Source organism: Lissotriton vulgaris, chromosome 2_1 (assembly GCF_964263255.1).
Source record: "Lissotriton vulgaris chromosome 2_1, aLisVul1.2, whole genome shotgun sequence".
In the NCBI taxonomy this organism is placed as follows: domain Eukaryota; kingdom Metazoa; phylum Chordata; class Amphibia; order Caudata; family Salamandridae; genus Lissotriton; species Lissotriton vulgaris.
This window is the reverse complement of record NC_141687.1, coordinates 2,026,903,240-2,026,921,861: the sequence shown is the minus strand read 5'-3', so window position 1 is coordinate 2,026,921,861 and position 18,622 is coordinate 2,026,903,240. Positions and strand designations below refer to the sequence as shown.

Sequence of the window (18,622 nt, the reverse complement as noted above, 5' to 3'; positions counted from 1 at the left end):
AGACACAAGTCTGACCTCCTGCTGCTGGGAGTCCTTCCAGCGAGGGAGGTTTGGACAAAGGGTTTCCTGCCTTGGGAGGTGCTAGCACCACCCCAGACAGGATTTTGTGTATTAGGTAGGACAGGGCTGAAAGGAATGAGACATGCCTGGGGCACACAAGGTGTCCCTGTGCATACACCGGTCCAAACCAGTTCCTGGGGCACTCCAGCCCCAGAGCTGGCGCAAGACCGGACAAAGGAAAGGGGCTGTAACCACCCCCCTTCCTGGTCCCACCCAGAGGAGGGACCTAGTCGTAGTGCAGCCCCCCTTTAGCCGGATAAAGGTAGGAGCTGGTCCCATTCCAAATTAGATTATCCTGATCAACTTCACAAGAAGAAACTCTGGACTTCGATGTTCTGCTCCACAGAAGACTGAAGAAATCTCCCTTGTGGGCAAGGAGTGTCCACCCTGCACAAGCAGGCACCATCAGCGCACAGCGGCTTCCCTTTGTCGTCTTCCTGCAAGGATCCAGACTTCAGAGCCCGACGAGACCCCGATTCCCAGACCTCTCCGACCTCAACCCACATCTGCAGCAGAGCTGAGACCCATGGGTGCGACGAGACAGGTGGGACCGGCCATCTTGAAAGAAGCTGCACTTCGCTCCAGCACGACTTCAGAGGCATCCTCGTCCAAGTGGTTTGGGGACTGAGAAGCCCCGACCCCGAGCAGCTCCTGCACCGAAGATCAGCCCTCCAGCATCCACGAGATCTGCGTGGGGCCCTTCTGCCTGTTTGCTGCTCGACGCGTTGTCTGGTCATTTGCCGGCTGGCTAGTGACCTCCTAGACGACTAACTCCGACAACTTTGCTGCTGGTCTGGTTGCTCCAGACTGGCCCTTGCTCCCTTCCAAAAGAGGAGCACCCCGGACCCTCCTGGTCCACTCCAGACGCCGTTTCCACTCACCGCGTGGGTTGCCTTTGCCAAGGCCAGTTGAACCCGAATCCGGAGACGACATCGCCGACAGCGAGAGCCTGCGTGGGACAGCTCGTGCCTCCATCCTGGTCGTCGAAGACACCACCTGGTCCACGTGGCTGCAGAGACAAGCGTCCACCTTCACCTGATCGCGAAGACGACATCTGGTTCCACTCCTGGTCCCACTCCAGTCACTGGCTAGTGACTTTTGAACATTGTCCCCTCTGCTTTCAGGTTCTTCTCTTCACTGATCCACCCTTGGATCACACCGGACATCTTCCTCCTTACCGCCTGCAGCATCTTTTCCTCCAGGCTCCATAGACTTCAATGCCGGAACCCGACACGACTTGGCACCTATGCACCCGCAGCCCGTGGGTGAGGTAACTCGAGCATTTCGGTGCTCAAGGGTAGCTTGACTCTCCTAGTGTCCAGTTCCACAGTCGTTTTGGTCCTATCTAGTCAGGGACGTCCGTACTCACCTTTTCTTAAAACTGTACTGTCCATAGACGTCTGTACGCATCTCGCGTGTGATTTCACTCTCTGCACACGCGTTCCGTGGGCCTCCTATTACCTACCTCAATTTAGTATAGCGTGGTCCCAGCGATCCTACAGCCTCTGGACAGCTCCATTCCTTTGATAGACTTTCACATTCCACTTACTTAGTATATGGTTTGTCGTGCCCCTAGGGCACCATTGTAAACCGTGCAACTTAAACGTATTTTTCCTAAGAGTTTGTCATGTGCTTAGCCCTCTGACCTCATAAAGAGTTCAGAGGTGTATGTTAGTTAATAAATACTTGTTTATTTTCATAACAACCTGTGTGGTGTCCTTTCACTTGGTATTCAAGGGGTTATATGTGGTAAAACAGCTGGCTTCACATGCCAAAAGAGTTTAGCCTAAAGACTGCTTTTGTCCCTGCTACCATTAGGATAGCTGGTCTATAAGGTTGACTTACAACCAATCACCATAAGGGTTGTTTGGACTGATACAAGGTGATCACTAGAACTAGTGCGCATCATATATCAGGCCAACTTCTCACAAGGAGAGTCTAAGAAATATATATATATACCTATAAGTGGTATTCCTCTGTGTTTGCCCATACACTTAATTGAGGCTGGTAACCTACGCCGCTTTTCGTGTGCTACTAGCGTAGGAATACCACTTATAGGCATCTAAAGGGCGGCGGTCCGGCCGTTGTGTGAGCACCACCCCATATCCACGGGGGCCGTGATGTCAGAAATAGCGGCGGAACGGAGGAGCGACGAGGTAGGACAAGAACTCTGAGTGGGGGTCCAACAAATATGTGTATGTTTCACACAATCGCTATGAATTGCATGGATGTGGAAGTCCTTTGTCACTGGGCGTGGCAAAAGTATCGCACACTGGGTTAGTCTTTAAATGTATATTGGAATGTGACCCTCCCATAACAAAAAACATAGATGCTAAGGGTTGCCTTTTGAGAAATATATATCTATACAGTCTGAGTGATGAGTATCAAGGGCTGTGCAGTTTGTATGTCAGAAACAACTTAGACTACTGCTACAGGAAAAGTCACTGACTTTCAGCTTGATCCCCTTACAGAAGGTTTATCAAGGGCACAGACCGGTTACTTGCTAGATACCCCTTTGGCTTAGATTTGGATTCCCTAAAAATACGTGTCTTTTGCCATCAGTGTAAAGGGCATGACAACAGTGAGTATTACAATGTGCTGCTTCCTGAATATTCTGATGTCAGACAAAGATAAGCCACAGGAAAGCACATTTTGAAAATCCGTGTGGACAGCTATGTCCAGTACATATTCATCAGTAGAGTAGAGGTCCTAATCACATCTGCATTGGTGTTTGACAGCATTCTTTAAGAATGTCCAGACTACTCTTGGGCACATTCCTTTTGATAGAAAGAGGCTTTTTTGGAGAGAAGGTTTGTTACTCGTGGGTGCTTTTCAAACCACTGCTGAGTTCCAAGGACTTGCGTTTACATTGGGCTAATTTCACAGATAATGCCAAAAGTTACATGGCTAGGTCCTGAAGTCAATGCTCACTACAGAGACAGTTTTAGTAGCTGTGTCGCATACTTAAGGTCACAGCACTAGTAACACTCCTTCTGCACCATTAGACCTCGTACCAAGTAACAAAACAACAAAACAACTCTAAGGGTATCACTATTTAATGCACAAACTGTATTTCTGAATCAGTGAAAGAGTATAGCTTCAAAGAAAATGGGGTTATGTGTTTCTGATTGTCCTAATTCCACAGCAGGTCCCTTCATCCACATGAATTCCTTGCTCTCTCACTACCACCTTAATTACTAAGTGCACTGCCTGTTAGAGGCTATGGAGAAAGTGTCTTTGAAAGAAAGGAGTCAGATTTTATTCCCGTTGTGGCCATGTGCCTGAGAAGAGTGTTGTAGCTAAATATTAACCTTTAGTAACTTCAACACTCTACTGAAGAATGACATTTTCAAGATGCAGACATTGGCTCAAGCGCTGCAATCTTCAGATCTTGAATGGTGTTCTTGGTCTTTAAAAAGCCCTATTTCAGATTCCTGTTGATCGAACGTTCAGACTATACCTATATATTTTCTTTTTTAGTAGCGATGGAGAACCTTCAGTTTGCTTTGCTAGACTAACCTCTTTGCTAAGTGGCTTCCCTTCAGATTGTAGAATATGGGACATTCAAAGTAAGATCTAGATCGTTCATCTGATAGTTCTTCTGTCAGTCCTTAGACTTGTCATCTTATGCACCTATTTTGGTTGTACCCAGTGGAGAAGTGTGGCTCACTGGTTAGAGCGGCAGACTCTGAAGCAGAGATCAGGCCCGGGACCAGGGTTCAAGTCCCGACGCGGCAGGGTCTTGGGCTCAATGTCCGCGGACTCGATAATTCTCGCCTCTGCGCCTACTCTAATCATGGGTCTCACGCTGCAACTCTGGGTAATACCTTGCTTAATCTCCACAACGGCCCCTACAACACTGGGATGCCTGGCTTCACCTTGGGGGTTCCCAGGAGGGGCATCTCACAGGCAGAGCCATGAAGGGTTCCACAGCGTTATACAGCGCCGGGACGCCCCGTTGGGGCAGCTGGGCGCTTTACAAAATACACTACATTTACATTTTGGTTCCAGTAGCAATAGTAAGCATGACATGGTTTTAGTAGTGTCTTTGCTGACAACTGAGTCAGCATTAGGGCAATCTTTTGTGTTTTATGTTGTATTAATTAATCTTTTAGTATCTGCCCATCTTCAGTGGTGGCTAAACAGTCATCCATAATATGCAACTGATTTTTCTCTGTCATACAATAGTGACAGAGCCCTGGTTGGCTTACTGTGTTGAGAAGACCATTTAGAAGAGAAGAGAATCAGAGGTTTTCCATCTCAGTCGTTGAACCATCTCAATGTCAACAATATTGAGGTGAAATCCATAAGGTGAGACTTAGATGGGACAGAAATGTTCTGATTTTTACAGGCAGCACAACAGTCATGTGTTATGTGAAGAAACTGGCAGTGTGTGGTCCAGTTACCTTTGCTGGCCAGTTGGGTTTCCCTTACAGCAAAGCATCCAGCAGATGCTCAGAATTTGTGAACCAACATAGGTTTAATATTGTGCTTTACCAGCATGGTAGTATCCTAGCATAGTCTCTGTAGTGTCCGGAGACACGGGGGCAAGGGATGCCTAGGCCGCGAAGTGGGGCCTAACTATGACTAAACAAATGACGCAACGCTGACTGACAGTTAGGGCCAAAGACCACGAGCGGTCTTCCGGCCGTTTATTTATACTCAGGGGCTACCCCGCCCCCGAGGCGTATGCGTGCGTGTGTGCGTACGTGTGCGGGCCGGGTGGCTCCATTACTACATCCCTCCAAACTCACAGATCAATAGTCCCGGCCATGAGATGTTTTCGATCAGTTCATATTCCATGCATAGTCCTTCAATCGTTGGTTGGGGGTCGGATTGGGTCGCAGGTGATATCTTTGGCTTTGACGACTTTCCAGACCCCCCGTCTCCGCTGGTTGTTCAGGGCGATGTTGATCATTGCTCGAGGAGTTTTCGGGGCTGATGTTGTCGGCCGGCTCGAGTCTCGGTGAAGTCGGTCTTTCTTCTTCTCGTGGGGACGTGGGTGACTCCATGCGTGCTGGCTCCTGGTCTCCGTCTTCCGTCTCCTCAGATGCAGAGCCGGCGTGTCCACCTTCGCGAGAGACGCGCTTAAACCACGACACGTTGCGAGTCACAGCTCGTGTACCTCTGGATGCGGACACCATGGTGCCGTGCACATTCACGATCTCCCACACTTCCGGTTCAAAGGCTGGGTCGTATTTTGAATTTCGGTGCCTGTTCTTGAGGACCACTTTGTCACCAACTACTAATGACCTGGCTTGGGCTTTCCTGGCCTGACTGGCTTTGTCGTTTGTGCGCCTCCGTCGTTCTTGGGTGGCTTCGTGGTTTATTTCTGGGGGGCACCAGGCAGGTGTAGCTGGCACGCAGTCTCTGGGTACCTTCTTGAAGACTAGGTGCGCCGGAGCGCAGCGGGTGGTCGAGTGGGGTGTCTGTCGATATGCGCTGAGGAACTGTGACAGGCACTCTTCGGCGTCCTCCCTTCTTTCCACGCCGATTTGTAGCGCGCGGTTCAAGGTCCGCATAAATCTCTCGACTTCCCCGTTTGCTTGGGGCCATTGTGGAGTGATTTTTCTGTGGTGGATGCCCCGGGCGGTGAGGTATGCTTGGAAGTCTTTCCCCTGAAAAGGAGGGCCGTTGTCCGACCTCACTTCTTCTGGCAGGCCTACCATGGCGAACACTCTCTCCAGGGCCTTCTTGACATGGTGGAACGCTGTGGAGGGTACAATTTCCACTATAGGAAAACGGGAGTAGGAGTCAATCAAGACAAGGGTGTGCCGTCCATCCGGGAATGATCCAAAGTCCACACTTATTTTTGACCATGGCTCTTTACAGGGATCTTCGGTGACCACAGGGTGGGGAGCAGGTTCCCGGCCTGTGATGGTGCACGAATGGCAGTTGCCAACCTCTTTCTCTACCGCTGCGTCCATGCCGGCGAACCACACCTTGTTGCGCAGGCGTCCTTTGGTCTTTGACACCCCCTGGTGGCCTTGGTGCGCGAGGCGCACGACTTCCCCCTGTAGCCTTGCAGGTACCACGATCGCTGTCCCTCGGAGGATCACACCATGGGGTCCGATGCTCAGCTCGCTCTGAGCCCTCCACAGTTGTTGTCTTGCCAGCTGTTCCTGGGGCGTGAGGGCGCTGACTCCATCCAGAAAATTTTTCCAGTTTCTATTTGCCAGCGTTGCTTTTACTTTGATGAGGCACTCGTCTTCATCCGTGGCCTTCCCGATGTCTTCCAGCGTCAGGGCCACTGGGCAAGCGTCTTGAGAGATCATTCGGACGTATTCCTCGACGTCGTCTTCATCGCTTGTAGTTTGGACTGCATCTGAGGATCCGGGGTGTCTTGATAGGAAGTCCGCAGGATTGTCGGCTCCAGGCCGATAGATGACCTCGAAACGGTATGTTTGGAGTTGCACAGCCCATCTCTCAATCCTGGGTGGGGCGAGCCTAGCGGTTCCTGCAAACAGAGGCACAAGGGGCTTGTGGTCAGTCACTACTTTGAACTCATGTCCAAACAGGTAGAGGTGAAAATGCTGGCACGCCCATTTTATGGCCAGTGCTTCACGTTCAATTTGGGCGTACCGCATCTCCGTCGCGGTCAGTGCTCTGCTAGCGTAGGCTGTCGGCACCCATTCATGGGCTTCTGTCTCCTGCATGAGGACGGCCCCCAACCCAACGGGACTCGCGTCCACAACGACTTCCGTGCGCCGGTGTGGCCTGAAGTATGCCATGACTTTGTCGTCGATTAGTGCAGCTTTGATTGCCGCGAAGGCTTCGTCTTCCTTGGCAGTCCACGCCCATGGTTGGCTCGATTTGGTGAGGGTGCGTAATGGCTCGGAGAGGGATGCCAATCCAGGGATGAAACGGCCACAGTACGTGGCCATCCCCAGGAAGCTTCTGACCTCAGTGGCTGACGTCGGTTTGGGAGCTGCCCGGATAGCGTCCGCTTTCTTCGGATCGACCTGAAGTCCCTTCCTGGAGAAGATATACCCGAAGAAGTCCACTGATTCCTTGTAGAAGGAACACTTTTCTCTATGGAGAGTGAGGCCGTGATCGGCAAGGCGTTGCAACGTGGCTCGGAGGTGGACGTGGTGCTCTTCCAAGGTTTTGGAGAAGACAAGGATGTCATCGCTTAGGTTTATGACTCCTGTCAAGCCTGAGAGAGTCTCCCTGATGGCGTTTTGGAAAACTTCAGCCGCCGATGACACCCCAAAGCTCAGCCGCTTGTACCTCCGGAGTCCGACATGGGTGGAGAATGTCGTGATGTTGCGACTGTCCGGGTGAAGCTCAAGCTGGTGATATCCGGCGTTGAGGTCCAGTTTGGAGAACCAGCGAGCGCCGTTGAGGTCTGCCACGATGTCGTCCATAGTTGGTGTTAGATGCCTCTCCCTTTTTACTGCTCTGTTCGGAAGACGCATGTCCACACACAGGCGTATAGCGCCTGGCTGCTTCGGCTTAGGAGCAATCACGAGCGGCGATACCCAGGGCGTCGGGCCCGACACCTTTTCGATTACCCCCAACTCTTCAAGTTTGCGCAATTCTTCCTCCACTTGCTTCCGCAGGTGAAACGGCACTCGTCTGTGTCTGAGAGCAGTGGGTCGGACCGTTGGGTCAACGTGTAGTTTGAACTTTTTCCCCTTTAAGCAGCCAAGTCCTTTGAATAGGGTCGGGAAATCTCGCAAGATTGCTTCTGCGTGTAGTTCATGCACTTGTCGCGCAAAGAATACTAGTTGCAAATCTTCCGCCGTGTGGCAGCTCAGGAGCGTGCCGCGCCTGCCTCCGGTAACATGGAACTTGGTCTTGACTTGTTGATCATTGCAAGCAGCTGTCACTTCGATTACTCCCCTCAGGGGAAGCGGGTCGTCGCTGTCATAAGTGTATATCTTGGCGTTTGAAGGAGACAGCGGTGGGCGCGGAGACAGTAGCTCATATTGCGTGCTGTCCATCACATTTACTGATGCCCCAGTATCAATGAGTGCTTGCACGGGAGAGCCAGCAATGGAGATCTCACACATCGGGGGTGGGCGTCTTCTAGAGCCTTCTCTTCCCACGAAGGAGACGAAGAAAACGTTGTCATCATCGTCATCGACACGGAATGCTGATCTGGAGGCGTCGCTGCACGGGCCTGGATCTTCTAAGGAGAGTTGTCGCACTGCCTGGGTAGGGCCTCTTCCACTCGAGCTAAAACGGCGGTTCCCGCTGCTGCGACACACCTTCGCAAAATGATTCACTTTTCCGCAGTTGGAGCTTACTTTTCCTCTCGCGAAACACCTTCCGCTTGCAGGGTGTTCCATGCCGCAGTTCCCACAGGGGTTCCGGGAACTGGCTTGTGAGGCTCCCCTCTGTGTTTGTGGCCGGCGCCTAATGGCGTCTACTTGTTCCTCCTTGATATGAGGGGTCTTTGCGGGTGCACCGGGTCTGTCAAGAGCAGCTTGCATTTCGTCAGCTCTGGCGTTGGATAGCTCATGCGAGCGCGCAAGGACGAGGATCTCGTCGAGGGAGATACGTGGTTGCCTAAGAATGAGGCGTCTGAGTTGTACCGACCGGCACCCCTGGATTAGTTGTGCGCGAATCTCTAGGCGCTGGTCCGGAAGTTCGCAGGCAATAGCTAGTTTCCTTAACCGGGCATAGAAAGAGTCAATGGGTTCCGTCTCTCCCTGCCTAGCTTGGCGCAGCTTAAACCACTCGTAGTCAGGGTTCACTCTGGGATCGAAGTAGAGGTTTAACGCCCGTACTGCGGCGTCGTAGTCTTGTTCTCCACCCCGATCTGGCAATGTCTCAAAAAGTTCATATAGCTCATCACCGCCATAACACATGAGCAAAGAGCGCTTAACTTTGCCATCGGTCTCACGGACACCGATAAAATAGTGCTCCAACCTTCCAATCCACAGACGCCATCTTGCCGCAGCCGTGGGTGGATCCACCAGTTCGCTGAACGGAGGGAGCGGTGCTGCGAGGCCATGCCCGGGGGGGGCTGCAGCAGCGGCTGCGGCGGCACCAGGAGCCGGACCCGGAACAACAAGAGCCGGCACCGTGGCCGGGGGACCAGTAGGAGCAGGTGGTTGGTTCTGTGCAGGGGTCGCGGCAGTGGCACCACCATCGGCTTGTTGTTGGTTCATGGTTTTTACAGTATGAACATGTGAGAAAACACGATGTGAGAGGCTAAGGCAGGGCAGGCACAGTGAGGCGCAGGTCCCACGTGGCAGAAGCGGCAGCGCCGGGTAACTAGGCTTTCAGTCCAGGTGAGGCGTGCAGAAATATGCTCGAATAGACTTGGAGAGCCAGGGGTGCAGTGTTGGTGGATGAGGCAGCCGACGTGACCTGAAGTGAGCCGACTTGCCGTCTGGTCGATGGCTGAAAAAATTCCTTCCAAATGAATTACAGCGTCCGCCCAATGCGTGAGGATACGCAGGTTATTTTCGCTCCGGTCGGCAGCCTGAAACACGAGTTGACAGGGCTTACGCGACCTGATGTAGTGTGCGCATGCGCGAGCCCACGGCTCCAAGCGCGGCCGCTGAGGTACGGGCGCGAGGGCCGAGGATTTCCCCCCGATGCGCCGGCGGCAGGCGAAGGAGCGCACACGAAGGAAGGCGGACGTTGGCGTGAGCGCCGGTAAGCCGCTTAAGAGCGGGCAGGGTGGCGGGCGTCGGTTGAGGCCTCGAAGAGGCGCGAGCTCACCTGACGCACCACGGCCTGGTGCGTACTTCACACTCGGCAGCACCACCGCGGAGCTCAGCCAAGCAGGGATGGCCGGCGCAGCTGCGTGGCGAGGCGTGGGTAACTGTGACCGCCTCGTCGCCAGTGTAGTGTCCGGAGACACGGGGGCAAGGGATGCCTAGGCCGCGAAGTGGGGCCTAACTATGACTAAACAAATGACGCAACGCTGACTGACAGTTAGGGCCAAAGACCACGAGCGGTCTTCCGGCCGTTTATTTATACTCCGGGGCTACCCCGCCCCCGAGGCGTATGCGTGCGTGTGTGCGTACGTGTGCGGGCCGGGTGGCTCCATTACTACAGTCTCCTCAATTGATGTTCTTTGGAGTCCTCCACAAATAGACAGCGGAAAACATAATTGTTTTGTAATGTGCAATTTTTTTCAGAGGGGTTTCCTAGAGGAATAATTCCAGATTTTATAGGCTTGTAAACTTAATTAAATTATGCATTCTCATTGATTCATATAATTTGCCGGTCCTTCCTCAGCCAAGAGAGTTCGAGAACAAGTCATCCTCATTGCAGTAGATTGGTCAAGGAGAATTTCTCATAGCATTTTCTCACACACACTGAAGCTCTTAAATCTTGCAGAGATGAAATGAGAAAAATATGGAAACTCCCGGTTTTCATTTTAGGCATGCCAAATCATCCAATTTGAAAACACACTATGATTTTGCTACATGCCCAAGTTGGAAAGGGACGTGTGTGATTTGAGGGAGAAAAAAAACGAGCTGAAGCCTCTCCGTATTGATTAAATATGAGTCTCTCAGTAAAGATCTTAGTTATCTTGGGAGAAATCTGGCACCTAATTAATACTAAAATAAAAAAATAAAGATACTGTTGCTTCTTCTGAAATGCATTCTCTTTTTCAAGTGGTAAATAAAAAAAAATGTCTCTTACCTTATTTGCACCTCATCTCTCTCTCTCTCTCTCTCTCTCTCTCTCTCTCTCTCTCTCTCTCTCTCTCTCTCTCTCTCTCTCTCTCTCTCTCTCTAATCATTCGTCTTCATCCATTGGTCTGTTCAAGTCATCACATTTTGCTTTCGACCACCACAATCTGCAGCACGGTGCAGTGCGCCATTGACACTTTTGCAGAATTAGTGGCTTTTTTGGTTGATTGCATGCACTTTTACATGACAATTAAACCATTTCAGTGACAGGGCTGATAGACCAATACTTTGACATCACTCTGTATTGTTTTTTAATTTTTGGTTGTCTTTGTGTGTTTAAGCTGTGACTTCAGATTTCAGTAAATAAAACCCAAGAGCAAATTTTCTGTGTCTGATTTACATGAAAGATTAACAAAAAGAGTTAAAAACGTGTTCAAAGTCACTGGTGGAGGTTTGGAAGAGGGGGGTCTTGATTTCTCTATGGGACTGGAGATATCAATTTTCAAGGCAAGGGAGTGCCTCCAGAAACCCCCAAAGATATGGAAGAGGTGGGTGGACTATCGGGGACTCTATTTGGGGGGCATCCCCCCTGCATCAACTATTGAGGAATTGGTGTGATGACAAGATGACGAGCGACAGATTGGACTATAGCTATGCAATTATTCGACTTGGATGGTTGGGAACTACATGCTTTAGATAGCTTCTTATTGAGAATATGGCACTGCTGCTTATTGTTTGGGCCATAGCTCAGATATCCTTAACTTCTAAACTGTTATATTTTGATACTGTAAATGTTGACATTATTATTACTACTATGTCTATTGTAATATTAGTATCCCTGTACCAGGGCTGATTCGGCTGTCGACAATAACATTTTGTTGTGGAAAAAAAAAACTTGGTCTAAGTAACTTGACTGCTTAGAGGCATCCATACTGTTTCGTATAGCTTACAATAGTTCTCCATCATGGCATTGATATATGATAGCCATAAACAGTAGAAGTAGAATATCTCTGTTCACCTATGGGAATTCCTGTAACATCTTTTAATATAACAGGTTTCATTAAAAAAAATTATTATTAAAAGAAAGAATGCAGCTTTCTATGAAGATACTCTGGGGTGGTAGACTTAGAGGAGGGCCCTTGTAGTTGCACTTTTTTCGACCCTAACAAATGTTTATGCAATCTTCTAAATAAAGTAAGGTTTTTCAGCAGTCCACTCTCGGAAAAGAGCACCATTCTGGTCACAGAAAAGGTCCAGTTGCTTTCCCTCTCCCCACCCTCCAGCCTCCCTGACAGTCCCTCCAACCTTCCTCGACTATGTATGAAGTCCGCTGCGCCCGTCCTTGCTTGGAGTGCTCCCAGCTCCAGGACCCCTGGTCCTTCCACCGCTACACTACTAAGGAGCTTGTGGCCCTGGTCCCCGGACACTGGAACAACAGCTTCTTCACGTCCTTCGATCAACCAAAGTACTCTTCATCTGCTGCCGCTTCTCCTGCTATACAGGACCACCAGCCCGCATTGGACCTCATGCAGTTTCCACTCAGAAGACTACGAACAACTCAAAACCTTTCCAGTGTATCCTGCTCAACACCTGCTCCTTCTGCAAACAAGCCACAGAATTCTGGGACACCATCACTACCCTCTCCCCTGATGGTTGTCTTCATCACCAAAATGTGGGTAAACACGTCCTCGAACTCAGACCCGCCATTGCCACTGCCACTCCTGACAGCTACAAGGTGATATTCCATGACCGCATGAACAAAAAAAGTGAGGGCATTTCCATCATCTGTAAGGAAGCCAGCCGATACCCTGTCACCAACAACGACCCCAAGCCTCTCATGGAACACCTCAACTTGAAACTACAGACTGGCGCTCAGACCACAATAAGAGACACCCTTGCATATAGACCACCGGGCCCCGATCAGCTCTCTGCGACACCATCTTAAACCTCATTGCCTCTCTAGGCATCGACTCCCACCACTACGTCCTTATTCGCGATCTCCATTTCCACATAGATGACCCCAGTGACGCGAACTCCATCACCCTCCTGGTGAACCTGTGCAACATTGGCCACACCCAACTGGTCGCCGAACCCAGCAGAAACTCGGGAAAACGCTTATCTCCATTTTCACCTCCAGCTACAGAAACAAATTCAGCCACTTCAACATCTCCGACACTCGACACACCAAGCATCGCAGTTCCTCCCACCACAGCTGGGGCAAGGTAACTGAGAAACAGTAGACACAGACCCTTAACACCACCCAACCAGAAACTTCAGAAGACCTTGACCATGCCTTCCAGAATTTCTCCCCATGGATCATCAAATGCATCTACTGTCGCCTTGCAGAAACTAGCAAGACCCAACAAAACCTCCAAACACGTTAGCTTGTACACCCCAGAGCTCAAAACCTCCAAACGCACATACCACTGACTCGAGGTGATGGCGCATCACTAAGAACCCCTCCAACAGAGCTGCTCACAAACCAGCCCTCAGCAATGAACACCTGCAAAGCAAGGAAGCTAAAAAAGCAGTATGTCTACCTGTAGCAATACCGTGCCAACCACACAAAGAAACTCTTCAAAATAGTCAATGAATTCTCCAACCCGACAGCCACAAAACACATCATCCACCCCTCCCTAGAACTCTGCGACACCCTCTCGGACTAATTTCATAGCAAGATTGCCACCATCTACAACAATTTCAACCCTCCAACCCACCACTCTCAACCCTTAACCAATCAGCATACCCCATCCGAATGATCACCATGCGATATTCTCTCACCATTCAGATCACCACAGCCATCATGTCTTCCATCCACTCTAGGATGTCCACAGACCCCTTCCCCCACCATCTTTTCAACCTTGGAACAAACCCAATCAGCATGGAGCTCATCAGCATCCTCCACACCCCCATCTCCACAGCATCCTTTCCGGACATATGGAAACACACAGAGGTCATATTCCTCCTAGAGTACCCCTTCGCCGACTCAAGCGATCTCCAAAATTGACTGATTTGCCTGCTCCTCTACCCAACCAAAGTACTCAAGAAAGCCACCAATCAATAACTCACCGATTACCTGGACCAAAACTACCGACTTGACACCTCACTATCAGGATTTTGTGCCAGCCACAACACTGAGGCCACACTGATTGCTGCCACAGACAGCAGAACTCTCTTTGACCATGGAGGAATTGTGGCCCTGTACCCCCTCTACCTCTCTGCTTGGTTTGACACCATCTCCCACCACACCCTCATCAAAAGACTCTGCAACACTGACATACATCAAAACGCCCTCAAATGGATCGCCTCTTTCCTTAGAAGACCTATACAAAGCATCTAGCTGCCTCCCTTCACCTCCACATCCAAAGACATCACATGTGGCGTACTCCAAGGATCATCTTTCTGCCCCACCCCTTTCAACATCTTCATGAGCCTCCTCACAGATAACATCAGATCCCATTGCCTCAACATAATCTCCTACATCCTCTCTCTCACCGTGGACCCCCTCCAATGCCAAATCCAACTTCTGCAATGTCATCACCAACATAGTCAACTTAATGAAAGAAAACTGCCTCAACCTCAACTCCGACAAGACAGAAGTACTGATCTTCGGAAAGAACACTTCCATTTGGGACCACAGCAGAACTCGGACCAACACCCACTCCAACAGACTATGTGCACAACCTTGGCATTATCCTCGACAGCCAGCTGACCATTAAACGACAAGTCAACGCAGTCGCCTTCTCCTGCTTCTACACCCTTCGCATGCTCTACAGAATCTTCAGTTGGAACCCAGTCCTTCAGGCCCTCGTCAGCAGCCGTCTCGACTACAGCAATGCTCTCTATGCCAGCATCTCCACCAAGTTCCTCAGAAGACTCCAGGCCATACAGAACGCTGCAGCCAGACTATTCCTGGACCTCCCCAAATGGACCCACATCAGCCCCTACCTCAGAAACGTCTACTGCCTCCCCATCCATAAATGATGCCAGTTCTAGATCGTCAAGCCCACCTACAATGCTCTACATGATCAAGGACTGTCCTACATCAACCTTCGACTGAACTTCCATCTGCTCACAAAACACATCTGCTCCTCCTCACTTGCACGTACACTCCGGCTCCCCCCTCATCCTTTGTAGCTGCAGTGTGAACTACTCCTCCTATGTCACAGCCAAGACCTGGAATGACCTGCCCCTCCATCTCTGAACAGCACTCTCCCTGGTGTACTTCAGAAAGAAACTCAAGTCCTGGCTTTTCTACGGAGGTTTGGCACCCTCAATGCTCAGTAACCCCTATGGGTGACTGCTGCACTATACAAATAGCTGATTTATTGATTGGGATCTGAGGTTTCAGTAGGCTCGACACCAAAATATTCTCTCCGGGTTTGTGCAGATGTTGACTGGAGCTTGGGGCTCCTGTACGCCTTCCTACTTCTACCTCTCCTGCCCAGAGTTCTGGAAAAGATCACGAACAACCAGACATAAGTCATCCTAGTGGGGCGAGGAGAGTGTGCTACCTGGAACATCGGGTATGAGCATCTGTCCACTGATCTGGATGCCTCCTTAGGAGAACGTCTTCTGTCAGCAGCAGGACAGGGTCCTACACTCGAGCCAGCACAACTTGCACGTCCATGCTAGGAGATTGAATGTCAACATTTTATGGCCTTTCTCCTTAAGTAGTGAATGTCATTTTGATTGCCATAAACCCCTCTGCCAAAACTATCTATGCAGGACACTGGGAGAAGTTTGTTTGTTGGTCTTACACCCCAGTTGCCTGATGCTCTTCTTTTCTTCCTCCCTCTAATTCAGCAAGGCCTTGCTGTGGCAATAGTTAAAGGTTATCTAACCCAATCTAGTCAGTTGGTGTAGCCCATGGCTACCCGGATGTTTCCCATTGCTGAATCAAACCAACAGGTCAACAGAGTTAACCCAGCTAAGAGGTGAGTGGTGGAAAATTAGATGTAAGAGATGCACATAGATTTATAGGAAACTAATGAAGGGCGGCGAAGGCCCTCCTTGTGGAAAGGTGCCTTGGGATTTTGAAAAGAAGACTAACAGTGGCATTTGGAATAGTTTGTAGCCACTTCTTAACATAGCATGGGGACCCAAAATATAGAGTAAATCCTGTAATCCAGCCTAGATATAATCAAGGTCTGGATGATGAGCCTCAGTGCAGGGGGAGGGGGGAATGGGCAGAAGATCTAAAACTTTCCTTAAAAATCTAAGAATACTAAAGCATTTTGCCTCTAGCAAGTTTGCCTGTATTTCCATTGTAAGCCTGTTGTCTAACCAAATACCCAGGCTTTTTATTTTGTTTTTCAGGGTTGGTGCAGTTCCGAAGCATTCCGTCCAGGGTAGAGGCTCTCTTGTTTCCTAATGGCATAAGCTCCATCTTGTCCCCATTGAATTTGAGGGAGCAGTTGGCCATCAAGTTGGCCACCTCTTTAAGGCCGTGGACAAGTTGAATGCAGTTAGACCCTTGTTCTGGAGTGTTAGACCCAACTAATTGTGTATCATCTGCGTATGATACAATAGTCTGGTCAGAAGACTAAACTTGCTCTAAAAGAGGACGCAGATAAAGATTAAACAGAGTGGAGCTTAATGTGGAGCCCTAAGAAACTCCACATTTCATGGACAGAGTATCAGAGAAACTTGCATGGTCCTATACTTGGAAGTTTCTGCCTCTGGGGAAGGAAGGAATAAGGCATTTCAGCGCACAGTCGCCTGTCCCAACCTCCGCAATCCTTTCGACGTGTTGTGTGGTCCACCGTGTTGAAGGCTGCTCTGAGGTCCAAGAGAATAACTACTGCTGAGCCAACCCTGTTCGAGAAGTTGTTTGAGGCCTTCATTCACGACTAGCAGTGTGGTCTTGGTGCCAAGTAGTGCTCTTAATCCCTTTTAGGTATAGTGAAGAAGGTTGTTTGATTCTAGAAACAAGAAAAGATGATGAATGCCGGGTTTCTCCAGAAGTTTAGATATGCCTGGCAACAGAGAAAAATAGGCCTGTAGTTGCCTGGATAAGAGGGGTCCAGATTTGTAATATTTTTTTAGCTGGAGTTTAAACTTCTTCGTGTTTCCATTGTTTGGGAACTATGCCAGAAGAGTGACGGGTTCAATAAACCTATAAGAACATGGCGAATAATCTCTGTGCATTGTGCTAAGATACGGAGGGAGGCTGGGTCAAGAGGGGATCCTGACTTCACTTGGCTAAGTAATGTCAGAACTTGATTGTAAGAGATCAGAGGAAAGGCCGAGAGGCTGACATTTTGATAAGTGAGTAAGAAACTGCGAGGGGCATAGCTTCTTTTGCATTTCCTGGAAAAGACAAAGGTCTAAGATTTGTTTGTTTTTTAAACTAGGCTAACTCATTGCAATGAGCAATTGACTGTTCTGGGGGTGGAAAGTCTGATCTCATCTCCAGTAATGATTTAAGAACTAGGAAGATTTCCCCAGGTGGGTTTGAAGCATTCTCAATGTTTGTAGAGTAAAAAGTTGCCAGGGCAGTTCTATTCTCTGAATGGTAAAGCCTTATTGCTTCCTGGTATTCTAGCCTACTTGCTTACTCATAGTGCCTTCTCAATGTCCTTTCTAATTGCCTACAATGCTTCTGCTGTATTAACAGGTTGGGGATCATGGTGGCTGTTTCAATATCTGTTGTCCCTTTTGGGTCTTTAGAGGAATAACTGTGTCTACCAAATTATTGATCCAATTAGGAAACCTGGAGTTAGCATTGCCATATGGCGTTTTATATTTTTGTAAAGATTTTAATTAATCATATACAAATAAATATATTACTTACTTACTTACTGGAGTTAGCCCCAGTGATGGAATCCCCCAGGTCAGGTTGGTGTTGCTGAGATTGTCATTCCACAGTTTTTTTAATCTAATTTAGACCAAAGACTTGTATGTGTTTCAGGTCGAGGAGAGGCATCTGTCAGCATTATCAAGCTTTTGATTATTACAAGATCTTCCATCTTTGTTTAAATCACCATTTGTTTTCTAAAAGGCTTGACCTCCATGTTCCCACGAAAACCCACTGTGATGCCTCAAAGAAACATACATTTGTGATGATCATCCCATTCAATCCATTGCACTGTTGCTCACATTGAAGGCAGTGTTCCTCATATTGATCGCTATGCTTGGAGTGTGATTGAGCGGCAAGGACTTTCTATCCGGGAACTGTTCACCACCTTTTTTTTCAGGGATTGTAATTCTGAGGTCTAATGCAGCATTGTTCCCAAAACTTGAAGCACATTTCCTCACTATCAAACTATCCCTCTGCTGGCACTATTCGCCTCACTTCATGCATCCAGGAAGAAAGAGGGACTCCATTGCCTAGTCTTAAAGAGACCTCAGATCTTTTATAATGATTGTACCAATGACTATCAGCTCTTTGTGCTGTTCTCTGGGACAAAGAGGGGAAAAGCAGTGCACAATCAAAACATCTCCTTATTGATTTTTCTTTATGTACAGATCTGCTATGGCTTAGTCAAGAAACAGCCTCTGGAATCCCTTCAAGCTCATTCTGCCCCTGTGCTAGCACACTGAGTGCCTGTTGTGGACATTTGCAAGGCTACTATGTGGACGTCACACATTCCCAAAGCACTACTGGCTGGATAGCCAGGTCTGGTGGCAGAGGCAGTTTCCCTTTTTAGTCCTTGAGGATTTCTGATCTGGCCCGTTACGCAGATCCACATTCGGGGGCTCAGGTAATACTTTGGTATCTATTTATAAGGTGAGGAATCTGCAGTTAGAAGTATCCACCGCAAGAACAAGTTACTTGCCTTCAATATTGCCCATTCCGGTGGATGCTCTCATCTAACCACAGATTCCTCACCACCCTTCTCGCCTCCTTATTTATGTGGAAGCCTCTCCTTCAGTCCATAATAAAAAGATTCTAATTAAAGACATGCACACTGACACAACCTGATTCCTGAGAGGTCTGTAGTCGGTGACGCGGACAG

The 18,622-nt window shown here is 49.2% G+C and overlaps 1 protein-coding gene across 1 annotated transcript in view; it reads left to right on the top strand.

Moving 5' to 3' along the window:
- Nucleotides 1-18,622, top strand: part of LOC147733678 (transient receptor potential cation channel subfamily M member 7-like) — a 1,990,815-nt gene that overhangs the window by 686,489 nt on the left and 1,285,704 nt on the right. The window lies entirely within an intron of this gene.